General features: G+C 47.7%; 1 pseudogene; it reads right to left on the bottom strand.

Annotated features, from left to right (window-relative positions):
* Positions 1-3258: 3258 nt before the first annotated feature.
* Positions 3259-4730, bottom strand: LOC101133028 (SHC-transforming protein 1-like; annotated as a pseudogene).
* Between the last annotated feature and the right edge of the window lie 9107 nt (positions 4731-13837).

Genomic DNA, 13837 nt, shown 5'->3' with positions numbered 1-13837 from the left:
CACCGCGCCTGGCGCATTTAGCAAGTTTACTCAGTATTCCCCTCCAAGGATCATCAATGTTCTGAAGTTCTGAGCTCTATCACCATAGACAAGTTTTACCTGTTCTTGTAGTATTTCCATTGTATAAATATACCACAATTTATCCATTCTACATTTATTTATTTATTTTAAAGGTGAAGTCTTGCTATGTTGCCCTAGCTGGTCTTAAACTCTTGAACTCCTGTTTTTTTTGGTTTTTGTTTTGTTTTGTTTTTTTGAGACGGAGTTTCACTCTTGTTGCCCAGGCTGGAGTGTAATGGCACGATCTCGGCTCACTGCAACCTCTGCCTCCCGGGTTCAAGTGATCTCCGCCTCAGCCTCCTGAGTAGCTGGGATTACAGGCATGAGCCACCACACTTGGCTAATTTTGTATTTTTAGTAGAGACGGGGTTTCTCCATGTTGGTCAGGCTGGTCTCGAACTCCCGACCTCAGGTGATCCGCCCACCTCAGCCTCCCAAAGTGCTGGGATTACAGGCTTGAGCCACTGTGCCCAGCCTTGTTTTTTTCTTGAGACAGAGTCTCACTCTGTCACCCAAGCTGGAGTACAGTGGTGTGAACTCGGCTCACTGCAACCTCTGCCTCCCAGGCTCAAGCGATTCTCGTGCCTCAGCCTCCCAAGTAGCTGGGACTACAGGCCTGCACCACTACACCTGGCCAACTTTTTGTATTTTTAGTAGAGACTGGGTTTCACCATGTTGCCCAGGCTGGTCTTGAACTCCTGACCTCAAATGATCTACCTACCTTGGCCTCCCAAAATGCTGCCTCCACCTCCCAAACTGCTAGGATTACAGGCATGAGCCACCGCACCTGGCCATAAGTTCAAATTAATTAAAACTAAATAAAATGGAAAATTCAGTTCCTCAGTCACATTTACCATATATCCATGGCCCTATGTGTCTAGTGGCTACATTATTGGATACTAGAGATATAGAACATTTCCTAGGCCGGCACGGTGGTTCATGCCTGTAATCCCAGCACTTTGGGAGGCCGAGGTGGGTGGATCAGCTGAGATCAGGAGTTCGAGATCAGCCTGGCCAACATGGTGAAACCCTATCTGTACTAAAAATATAAAAATTAGCCTGGCGTGGTGGCAAGCACCTGTAATCTCAGTTACTCGGCAGGCTGAGGCAGGAGAATCACTTGAACCTGGGAGGCGGAGCTTGCAGTGAGCTGAGATCCCACCACTGTACTCTAGCCTGGGTGACAGAGCAAGACTCTTCTCAAAAAAAAAAAAAAAAAGAAAGAAAGAAAGAAAGAAAACAATAGAGTGTGGTGATTTGGGGTACATGGTGTGAGGGGATGGCAGGATATGAAGGAAAGGGCAATTGAGTAGAGCTCTTAGAGGTAAAACTCACAAAAATATAGGGCCCCCTCTGACCTAGTCCACCTGCAATTTTTATTTTTTATTTATTTTTTATGTTTAGAAGAAATACAGACTTTAATGAAGAGTTTTCCTTTTGCTACAAGTGAGACCTGGGGAAACATCCCAACAACGACAAAAGGAGGCCAGGATGGAAACAGCCCACTCTCCCTTATCCACAAGGCCTAAAGAGAAAGCCCGGCTTGCTGTCGTGTGTCCACTCCGGGCCTAGGCAGGGCTGCGCCTGTAAAAGGTACTCAGGAACTGCAGGTTTTGCATTTCCCCTTTGTGAAACTAACATGCATTTCGGCACACTTCTGCCTCCCAGTCTCGTGGTAAGAGGCCCAAGTTTTTCTAGTCCTAGCTGGAAATCAATTTCATCTGCCTCAGGTCTCTGGTATAAATAATAATGCTGCTGATCCCAGTTACCTCATAGGCCTGGGCAACGAAAATGCCAAGAGCTGTAAAAGGTCTTGGAAAATTCAAAAAGGTGATGTATAAATGTAATAATTGATTATCATTTTGTGCTCAAGAATAAGCCATGGAAAACAAAATTAGGAAAGTAAGTCTATATCCCTAAAATATATGCATATAAAATTTTAAAAGAATGCAGTTCCAACTCTGCAGATAGTATTCAGGGATGGTCTACTGCTTTAGAGTCTCAATGCCCCTTTTCCCACCTCCACAAAATCCACCTGGGAGAGTTTACTGTACACGAAGCCCAAATTCAGTCACCCCCCACCCCTGCTCTCCCAGAAAGGGAGGCAGGGCAGAGGCTCCAGGAGGAAGGGCAACATTTTGGCTATAGAGTACAATAGGCATGCATCATGGGAGGGCAGGGTTTATGAAATGGATTGAGGGGCTCTGGCCAGGAGGCACTGAGCAAGGGAGAGGTCCATCTTCCCCCTGGCTGGGAGGGGGGCTCTGGGACAATCTCTAAGGGTTGCATATCCCCAGGGAGAGGGGATAGATGCCATTCTTGTCTCTATTCTCCCAACCCAAACCAGAGAGGGTGCTGAGCAAGGAGAAAACAGGGTCTCAGAAGCCAAGAAGGTGTCGGCATCACTGTCATTGAATTCAGGGACCCATGAACTCTTTTTTTTTTTTTTTTTGAGATGGAATCTCACTCTGTCGTCCAGGCGGGAGTGTAGTGGTACAATCTTGGCTCACTGCAACCTCCACCTCCCGGGTTCAAGCGATTCTCCTGCCTCAGCCTCCTTAGTAACTAGGATTATAGGTGCATGCCACTACACCCAGCTAATTTTGTACTTTTAGTAGAGACGGGGTTTCGCCATGTTGGCCAGACTGGTCTTGAACTCCTGACCTCAAGTGATCCACCCGCCTCGGCCTCCCAAAGTGCTGGGATTACAGGTGTGAGCCACCACATCTGGCACGAACTCTTTGCATAAAATATCTTCAGACCTAGGAGATGGTCAAAGGCACAAAGTTTAAACATGGGGTGGGGGTTGTGGAGAGGTGTCTGGGGTACCCTGAAGCTCAGAGGTGTGATTTGTTCCCCTTTGCCCAGAAGGGTGACTGCTCCACTGGGCCTATCACCACAGGACATTTTCCATGACAAGCACTCACCTTCTTGGGGAAGGGACATCAGGTTGGCACAGGAAAGGCGTAGGTAAGGGGCCACTCTGTCCATTAATACTTCGGGTGATTAATGTTTGGGGAGAAGCAAGATTCTCCCCCAGGCTTCTGACTCAAACTCTCTCACTTAGCTGGATACTAAACCCAGTGTCCACACTACTCTCAGCTCTGACACAAGGCCAAACCCACAGAACACTCCCAAATGAGGTCCCGAGAGTTAGGGAATAGGGTGGAATCTTCTGGAAGAGGGCGCTGGGGCAGATCACAGTTTCCACTTCACAGGTTGCTGTAGATACAGTTCACTGCCCACAGAGATGATAGGCCAGTGATTGTCCATGTGGTAGCTGATGAGGTGACTGACACTCTCTTTTTTTTTTTGAGATGGAGTCTCGTTCTGTTGCCCAGGCTGGAGTACAGTGGCATGATCTCGGCTCACTGCAAGCTCCGCCTCCTGGGTTCACACTATTCTCCTGCCTCAGCCTCCTGAGTAGGGACTACAGGCGCCTGCCACCATGCCCAGCTAATTTTTTGTATTTGTAGTAGAGACCGGGTTTCACCGTGTTAGCCAGGATGGTCTCGATCTCCTGACCTTGTGATCTGCCCGGCTTGGTCTCCCAAAGTGCTGGGATTGACACTCTCAAAGCAATGATCCTTTGTCCAAACCAGTCCTTCAGGGTCCACCAATAGCAGGTGCTTAGGTAGCCCACTCTGCAAGCCAGTAAGCACATACTGGCCTTGGTCATGCTCTCCTGCACCAGGAAGTCGCTGTGGAGCTGCAGCAATGCCTCAGCCTCTTGCTGGCTCAGCTTCCCATGGAACCAGGGCTCCCCTTGGAGCTGCTCAGCCATGGAAACCACTGGGGAGGGGGAGGCACCCAAAGAGCATCTTTAAAGGGCTTCATGTCAAAGAGGTCCCAGGGTGCACTGCGATTGATGGCAGGATGGGGGGGCCTAGCACCACCTTCTGCTTGCCGGGCCTTGTCTAGGTTCTGGACGTTGACATAGGGATCATTGAAGAGCTCTCTGCCTGCTGGACAGGGTGGTGGAGGTGGCATCTGTTTGCGGACTTCTGGATCTCCCCCAGCAGGCTGTCCCACAGGCAGTGTAGCTCCCAAGTGGCTGGGGGTCCAGACACTGGGTGGAGTGGGTCAAGCAGCCCCTGAAGTGGCTCCTTCCCGAAGCCTCATGTCTACCAACTCCCCAAGAGGAGGTTCCTTCCCAGGGACGTCATTATAGTACTAATGGTCAGGTGGCTCTTCCTCCTCCTCCTCATCCCAAGCTGATCCATCAAAGCCAGCCATCCTGTCATGGGGGTGAGCAGTTGGGGTGGGTTCGTGAGGTATTGTTTGAAGCACAACTCGAAGGCCTGGCCAATGGTGCTGATGACATCCTGGGAGGGCCTTTGGGACACTCCAGAATGTGGCAGGCTCTCTGATTCACAGGGTCTTTGGCAACGTAGGCAACATCCTCAGCTGTGTCCTGTTTGCAGTCTACGGCCATGAGGTTGAGGCTGCTGGTGGAGACGGTGAGAGTGATTGGCATTCCAGCAAATTTCAGGTTACTCCTTCCCAGGATAGAGCTGAGCAGGCAGCTACAGGGCTTTCTCTTCCTTGTCACCCCCTTCACACCCAGCACAGCATCACACACCAGACTGATGGCCTGCCTCCCTGAGTGACCTGAGTTGGGTGTTGAAGTCGAGGGCACGCATTGATTGCAGGACCTCCATATAGCCCATGGAAGTGAGCCTGGGCCATTAGCATCCTCTGCTACAACAGCTGTGGATTGGAGCTAGCAAAGTGAGGACAGGAAGGAAGTGGTCCCAGCGGACACAGAGCAGGGCCAAGAGGAAGAGCAAAGCAGGGCCTCATGGAGTCTCCGCACCGCACCGCAGGCCGATTTGATTCCAGATCACACCACTGCCTGCTTAGGTCACCACTCCAACTTTCTCCCCTGGCCCTGCCTCCCTAGAGAAACTTTATTATGCTCACTTCCTGCCTCACTAACCCCTGACCCTCTCCCCCTGCAGTTTTTAACTTTCCGAGTTGCTCACATTGAGCCTACAGCAATTAGTCAATTACACTTCAGGTTTTTCTACCCTGGCACTGGTTCCTGTGGAGGTTACTGCTTGTGAGTTCCTGCTCCCATCAACTGTGATTCTCAGGCTGGGCGTGGTGGCTTCTGCCTGTAATCCCAGCACTTTGGGAGGCTGAGGCAGGAGTATTGCTTGAGCCCAGTAGTTCAAGACCAGCCTGGACAACATAGGGAGACCTCATCTCTACCAAAAATTGAAAAATTAGCTGGGTGTGGTGGCTCGTGCTTGTAGTCCCAACTATTAGAGAGGCTGAGATGGAAGAATCGCTTGAGTCCAGGTATTTGAGGCTGCAGTGAGCTATCATTTTGCCACTGTACGCCAGACAGAGCAAGAGCCTGTCTAAGAAAAAAAGAAATTGTGATTTTATCTGACTATCTCACCAATTTAGAGCATAGCAATTTGCTGTGTGACCCCACTTCTCTGATGGATCTAAGAAGGGTTGATTTTTCAGTTTGTTCAGCTTTTTACTTGTTTGAATGTAGAGGTGATTTCCAAGCTCTTTACATGTTAGACTGGAAACTCTTCTTCCTGTTCTTTTTTTTTTTTTTTTAAGAGATGAAGTCTTGCTATGTTGCCCAGGCTGATCTTGAACCCCTGGGCTCATAATCCCAACTCCAAAGTGTTGGGATTATAGGCGTGAGCCACCTTGCCCAGTTGAAATCCTCTATTTCATTTTGAGTGAATTTGGCTGTTTGTGTCTTTCACTCTGTTTAAAAAACTATATATGGGTTGGGTGTGGTAGCGCATGCCTATAATCCCAGCACTTTGGAAGGCCAAGGCAGCAGGATTGCTTGAGCCCAGGAGTTTGAGACCAGTCTGGGCAACATAGCAAGACCCTCTCTCTACAAAAAATACAAAAATTAGCCGGGCATAGTGCCCTCATGCCTGTGATCCCAGCTACTCAGGAGGCTGAGGCAGGAGGATCACTGGAACCCAGGAGGTTGAGGCTGCAGTGAGCCATGATTGTTCCACCGCACTCCAGCGTGGATGACAGAGTGAGACCCTGTCTCAAAAGAAAAGAAAAAAGAAAAAAAATTCCCACACAGTACAGATGATAGGATTTTTTTTTTATCCTGATGTATAGGAACTTTATTTTACTTTTAAATTTATTTAATTAATTATTATTATTATTTTTTGAGGTGGAGTTTCGCTCTTGTTGCCCAGGCTGGAGTGTAGTAGTGGGATCTCAGCTCATTGCAACCTCTGCCTCCCAGGCTCAAGCAATTCTCCTGCCTCAGCCTCCCAAGTAGCTGGCCGCACCACCACGGCCGGCTAATTTTTGTAGTTTTAGTAGAAACAGGGTCTTACCATGTTGGCTAGGCTGGTCTCAAACTCCTGGCCTCAAGCGATCCGCCTGCCTCAGCCTCCCAAAGTGCTGGGATTACAGGAGTAAGCCACCGCGCCCTGCCAATAGGAATTTTACCATTTCGTTTAAGTTGTCAAATGTATGGGTATTTATGTTTGTAGTATTCCTTTGTTATTCTTTTAATGTTTTTAGGGTCTGTAGTGATGTCTTCCATTTCTGTTATTTATAATTTGTCTCTCTTCTCTGTTTTTCTTGGTCAGTCTGACCAAAGGTTTATAAATTTTACTCATTTTTTTTTTTTTTCAGAGAACTAGCTTTTCGTTTCATTGATTTCCTCTACTGTTTGTTCTTAATTTCATTGAATTTTTTTTTTTTTTTTGAGTGACTCACTCAGTTACCCAGGCTGGAGTGCAGTGGTGCTATCTCGGCTCACTGCAAACTCTGTCTCTCAGGTTCAAGCGGCTGTGCCATCTCAGCCTCCTGAGTAGCCAGGACTATAGGTGTGCACCACCATGCCCGGCTAATTTTTGTATTTTTATTAGAGATGGGGTTTCACCATGTTGGCCGGGCTGGTCTCGAACTCCTGACCTCAAGTGACCCACCTGCCTTGGCCTCCCAAAGTGCTGGGATTACAGACCTGAGCCACCAAGCCTGGCCAATTTCATTGATTTCTATTCTATCTTTATTATTTCCTTCCTTTTGTCTGCTTTGGGTTTAATTTGCTCATTTTTTCTAGTTTCTTATAGCAGGAGTTTAGGTTATTGATTTGAGATATTTCTTATTTTCTTTTTCTTTCTTTCTTTTTTTTTTTTTTTGAGATGGAGTCTCACTCTGTTGACCTCAAATGATCCGCCTGCCTTAGCCTCCCAAAGTGCTGAGTTTACAGGTGTGAGCCACCTCGCCTGGCCTCTTATTTTTTAATCTAGGTATTTAATGCTCTGTTTCCCTCTAAGCACTACTTCATTGCATCTCAAAAATTTTGATATGTTTTCATCTTCCTTTAGTTCAAAATATTTCTCAATTTCACTTATGACTTGAGCTTTGGTCTATGGGTTATTTAGAAGTGCATTGTTTTACTTTCCAAATACTTAGGGATGTGTGGCCTGGCGCTGTGGCTCATGCCTGTAATCCCAACACTTTGGGAGGCCAAGGCGAGCAGATCATTTGAGGTCAGGAGTTTGAGAGCAGCCTGGCCAACATGGTAAAACCCCGTTGTCTCTATTAAAAATACAAAAATTAGCTGGTCATAGTGGCACACACCTGTAATCCCAGCTACTCGGGAGGCTGAGGCAGGAGAATTGCTTGAACCCAGGAGGCGGAGGTTGCAGTGAGCCGAGATGGCACCACTGTACTCCAGCCTGGGTGACAGAGAGAGACTCTGTCTCAAAACAAACGAACAGAAACAAATATTTAGGGATTTGCTAGATGTCTTTCTGTTATTGATTTATAATTTAATAAGGTTATGAACATAGGCTATGTTTTCTGTGATTTCCATTCCTTTAAGTTTGTTAAGGTTTGTGTTTGTGGCCCAGAATGTTGTCTATTTTAAGGTGAATGATCCATGGGCATTTGAAAAGAATATGTATTCTGCTGTAGTTGGGTGGAGTGTACCCTAAAGATAAATTAGGTCAAGTTGGTTGCTAGTGCTATTTAGGTGTTCTATATCCTTCATGATTTTCTGTCCACTAGTTCTATCAATTATTGAGAGAGTAGTGGTAGTTCCTGCCATAATGGTAGATTTATCTGTTTCTCCTTTCAGTTCCATTAGTTTTAACTTCATGTATTTTGAAGTTTTGTTTAAAAAATTATATAACGGCCAGATGGAATGACTCATGCCTATAATCCCAGCACTTTGGGAGGTCGAGGTGGGAGGATCACTTGGGCCCAGGAGTTTGAGACCAGCCTACGCAACATAGGAAGACCTTGTCTCTACAAAATTTTATTTTTTAATTGGCTGGGTGTGGTGGTGGGTGCCTGTCATTCTAGCTACTCCAGAGGCTGAGGTAGGAGGATTACTGGAGCCTGGGGGTTGAGGCTGCAGTGAGCCATGATTGAGCCACTGTACTCCATCCAGCCTAGGCGACAGAGCGGGACGCTGTCGAAAATTAAAAAAAAAATAAAATGCACACACATATATAGACATGCTCTATTTTAAAATATATGTAAGGTAGGCTTGGCGCGGTGGCTCATGCCTGTAATCCCAGCACTTTGGGAGCCTGAGACGGTTGAAATCACTTGAGTCCAAGAGTTCGAGACCAGCCTGGGCAACATGATGAAACCCTACCTCTACCAAAAATACAAAAAATTAGCTGGACGTAGTGAAACATGCCTGTAGTCCCAGCTACTAAGGAGGCTGAGGTGGGAAAATCACTTGAGCCCAGGAGGTGGAGGTTGCAGTGAGCCAAGATCGTGCCATTGCATTCCAGCCTGGGAGACAGAGCGAGACCCTGTCTCAAAAAAAAAAAAAAAAAAAAAGGAAAAATACATATGTAAATTAGTGTTCACATATAATAAATCTGGAGGAATATACTCTAAATTATTAACAGTCATTACTGGAGGGTTTTTTGTTTTTTGTTTTGTGTTTTTAGGAACAGCCTCCCACTCTGTCTTACTCTGCTGGAGGGCAGCGGTACCATCATAGCTCACTGCAGCCTCAAAGTCCTGGGCTCAAGTGATCCTCCCACCTTAGCCTCTCGAGTAGCTGGGACTACAGGTGAACACCACCACACCTGGCTAATTTTTAAATTTTTAGTAGACACAAAGTCTCACCATGTTGCCCAGGCTGGTCTTGAACTCCTGACCTCAAGTGATCCTCCTGCCTCGGCCTCCCAAACTACTGGGATTACAGGCATGCGCCACCACACTTGGCCAAATTACTGGAGATTTTTATTCTCTATGTTAAATCATTCTGTAGTTTAATTGTTTTATACATGTATTATTTTTGAAATCTGAAAATACAAAGATATGTTTTAACGGAAGTAGAGAGATGATTTGATGTGTGTGAGTGTGAATGTGTCCCCCCAGCCTGCAAAGCATTTTCTGGCCCATCTTGGGAAAAAGTCAGCTGAGCACTGCTGCTGGGCCTTCAGGCCATAACCCACACCTCCCGCTTCTGCTTCCTCACCCAGCCCTTCCTTCCTTACCTCCTGTCAGCTGGCTCTGGGCCCAGGTACATGGGAAAGAAAACCTTCTGAGGTCACCATGTGGTCTGCCAACCCAGCAAGCTTTCCATGATGTCACTTCACTTTGCTGAGCAAATTTCACCCATTTCTCTTCAGGCTACTTCTCAGATATATTCCATTTCACAGACTCTATTCCTTCAAGATATTCCACCTCTCTCATCACTGGGACAGTTACTGCTTGTCCCTCAGGAGTAAGATCAAATGTCTCTCCCTCCAGGAAGCCCTGCCTTACTCCAGCTCCCTCTGCTCCTGCCACTCCCTGCACAATACTAGTGTTTTCTTTTGTTTTGTTTTTGAGACAAGGTCTCACTCTGTCACCCAGGCTGGAGTGCAGTGGTGCGATCACGGCTCACTGAAGCCTTGACCTCCTGGGCTCAAGTTATCCTCCCACTGCAGCCTCTGGAATACTGAGACTGTAGGCGCATGCCACCACGCCTGGCCAAATTTTTTTTTTTTTTTTTTTTTTTTTGAGACAGGGTTTTGCCACGTTGCCCAGGCTGGTCTCAAACTCCTGGGCTCAAGGCATCTGCCCACCTCAGCCCCTCCCAAGGTGCTGGGATTACAGGCATGAGCACCATGGCCAGCCAGTGCTCACTCTTGCTGAACGTCGGGCCCCATGCTGACTGCAGGTCCTATGATAGCATGGGCTATGTCCACCTGCCTCTGCTACTGACTCACTGACATGCACAGATTCCCAGTTTGCCCCCTTACAGCGAATTCCTCCTGTATGAATTCACTTCCAGGTGAATCACTTTAATCATGTCACTTCCCAGCCCAAGAACCTGCAAGACTCCCTAATGCCTCCTGAATCAAGTCCAAACCCTTCTGGGCAGTTAGGATTCTTCAAACTTGACCTTGCTTTTTCCATCTTATATGAACCTGTTCTAGAAGGACTCACCTCTGCAGTCAAGACTTCCCTGTGCTGTCGATACACCATTCCCACCTCCCTGCCCTTGGCCAAACCACTCCCCTACCTACCTGGAAGGTACCCCACCCTCCATTCTCCCTGACCCTTGAGAACAAATTGAATTCCTTTCTTTTTGAGATGGAGTTTTGCTCTTGTCGCCCAGGCTGGAGTGCAGTGGCACCATCTCATCTCGGCTCACTGCAACCTCCGCTTCCCGGGTTCAAGCGATTGTCCTGCCTCAGCCTCCCAAGTAGCTGGGATTACAGGTGCACGCCCCCACACCCGGCTATTTTTTGTATATTTAGTAGAGACAGGGTTTCACCATGTTGGTCAGACTGGTCTCAAACTCCTGACCTCAGGTGATCCGCCCACCTCAGCCTCCCAAAGTGCTGGGATTACAGATGTGAGCCACCGTGCATGCCCCCAACTTGAATTCTATCCAGTGTCCAAAGTCTAGTTCCTCTTCTCCACAAGCCTTCTGTCTCTGGACTACATAAGCTTGATGGCATAGAGGTGTAGAAGGACACCAGGCTCTTGGTCAAAGAGCCGTGCATCTGAATCCTACCCTGCCTCTTAGAAGCCGTATGACCTAGGGTGAGTTCCTTATCTTCTCTGTGCTTCAGTTTCCTTATCAGTAGGATGGGGCTAAAGCCGACCTCACAGGGTTATTGTGAGGAGGAAAAGAGTAAGAACACGGAAGGCACCTGGAACTGTGCCTAGCATATAGTATGTGCTCAATAAATGCTGAAAGCTACTTCTTCAGCCCATTCTGCTCTCTGCCCTCTCAATTTCCACAGTTCATGTCCCCGCAGCCTGCCAGCCCTGGGTCACATCCTGTCACACAGCCCTAGAACTGTTCCATATGGTCAGCAAAACTGAGAACCCAGACCCCTCATATACAAAGAGACAGAAACAAACCTCTCAAATATGACACACCTTGTCAGCAGTGATCAGAGGAGAAAAGGGTTTATTACCCAGTCCCGGAGTGACACCATCCCCCACCCAACAACTCTCAACAACTTGATAGGGCCCAAAGAGGGAAGGGGCCTAGAAGACTGAGAGCAAAAGAGAAAGGTGAGGCTGGCCAGGCACAGTGGCTCATGCCTGTAATCCCAGCACCTTGGGAGGTCCAGGCGGGCAGATCACCTGAGGTCAGGAGTTTGCCAGCCTGGCCAACATGGTGAAACTGTATCTCTACTAAAAATACGAGAATTAAACCGGCATGGTGGCAGGAGCCTGTATTCCCAGCTACTTGGGAGGCTGAGGTAGGAGAATCGCTTGAACCCGGAAGGTGGAGGTTGCGGTGAGCCGAGACCCTGCCACCATGCTATTGCACTCCAGCCTGGGTGACAAGAGCCAAACTCCATCTCAAAAAAAAAACAAAAAAAACGAGAAAGGTGAGACCTTTAAGAGATGATAGGAGCCGGGTGCGGTGGCTCACGGCTGTAATCCCAGCACTTTGGGAGGCCGAGGCGGGCGGATCACAAGGTCAGGAGTTCCAGGCCAGCCTGGCCAATATGGTGAAACCCCGTCTCTACTAAAAATACAAAAATTAGCTGGGCGTGGTGGTGGGCACCTGTAGTCCCAGCTACTCAGGAGGCTGAAGCAGGAGAATTGCTTGAACCCAGGAGGCGGAGGTTGCAGTGAGCCGAGATAGCGCCACTGCACTGCAGCCTGGGCGACAGAGCGAGAGATGATAGGGATCTTGAGGGCCGCCCTCATGAATGGATTAATTCATTTATAATTAATGGTTAGAGGGGAACTGATAGCTTTATAAGAAGAAGATAAACCTGAATTAGCATGTTAGCAAGCTCAGCCCCCTGACCATGTGATGTGATGCCCTGCATGGCCACAGGGCACCACAGAGAGTTTCCAAGTTCCAGGCTCTGCCTCTCTCCAACAAAGAGGAGTGGGGTTCCTATCCCTGGTTCTTACCCTTCAAGACCTCTCCCAAGTTTCCAACCCCACCCTGGCCTCAACATTGGACTTAGGGTGCAGTCTTCCCATAAACTGTGCTAGGAACAGGGGGGTCGGGTGTAGGTGGGAGGAGGAAAGAAATGCTCAACCTAAAGTCCCTGCTTCTGGGATCTTCCACTCAGCTGGGAGAGATTAGACGTGCATAAGCAACAAAAATCAAAATAGACAGTGCTGCACAACTTTAAGAATAAATATAGGCCTGCATGGTGGCTCACTCCTGTAGTTCCAGAACTTTGGGAGGCTGAGGTAGGAGGATCGCTTGAGCTCAGGAGTTTGAGATCTGCCTGGGCAACATGGTGAGACTCCATCTCTATAAAAAATACAAAATTTAGCCAGGCGTGGTGGTGTGTGCCTATAGTCCCAGCTACTCAGGAGGCTGAAGTGGGAGGATCCCTTTAGCGTGGGAGGTAGAGGTTGCAATGAGCCGAGATCACACCATTGCATTCCGGCCTGGGCAAGAGAGCGACAGAGTGAGATCCTTTCAAAAAAAAAAAAAAAAAAAAAAAAAAAAAGAATAAATATAAACCTAGGGCTTGGGAGCCCAGTAGTGGGAGCCCTCATGGACATAAAGGATAAAGGAAGAAGTAGCATTCCAGCCTCAGCCTTTGGACTTGTTAGGGTAGATGGTCTTTCTCATTAAAATAAGACCAGGCACGGTGGCTCATGCCTGTAATCCCAGCACTTTGGGAGGCCAGGGTGGGTGGATCACTTGAGGTCAGGTGTTTGTGACCAGCCTGGCCAACATGGTGAAAGCCTGTCTCTACTAAAAAAAATACAAAAATTAGCCGGGTATGGTGGCGGTTGCCTGTAGTCCCAGCTACTTGGGAGGCTGAGGCATGAGAATTGCTTGAACCTGGGAAATGGAGGTTGCAGTGAGCTGAGATTGCACCACTGCACTCCAGTCTGGGCGACAGAGCGAAACTCTGTTTCAAATTTAAAAAAAAAAAAAAAAAAGATGTGCCAGCAACATTAAAAACATTCAAGCAATCTCAATTAAATTTCCAATTGAATTTTTTGGAAGACGACAATAAGAGTAAGAATAAAGGCCCTCATTATAGCTAAATTATCTTTATGAAAAAGAATTGAGAGGTGTTTGGTTGGAGACATTTTAGTCTGCTTTGAATATCCCTGGCTTCTTCCCGTTTTGGGGCCTCTTTGAAGTTAGGCAGGGCCACATGACTAGTTCTGGTCAATGGGCTGTAAGCACAGTGACTTTGTCATTGCCCAGCTCAGGCATTTAAGAGCTTGTGTGAATCCTCCAGCCCTTTCTTCTTCTGCCAAAGTGACCTGGAAGTCATATATTTCAGTTTCGCCACAGATATAATCAGCTTGGATTCATGAACCCCGCATGAAGGAAGCTGCCACGGAGAAATGCAGT

Source organism: Gorilla gorilla, chromosome 4 (genome assembly GCF_029281585.2).
Source record: "Gorilla gorilla gorilla isolate KB3781 chromosome 4, NHGRI_mGorGor1-v2.1_pri, whole genome shotgun sequence".
Taxonomy (NCBI): domain Eukaryota; kingdom Metazoa; phylum Chordata; class Mammalia; order Primates; family Hominidae; genus Gorilla; species Gorilla gorilla.
This window is presented reverse-complemented; position numbering and strand designations above follow the sequence as displayed.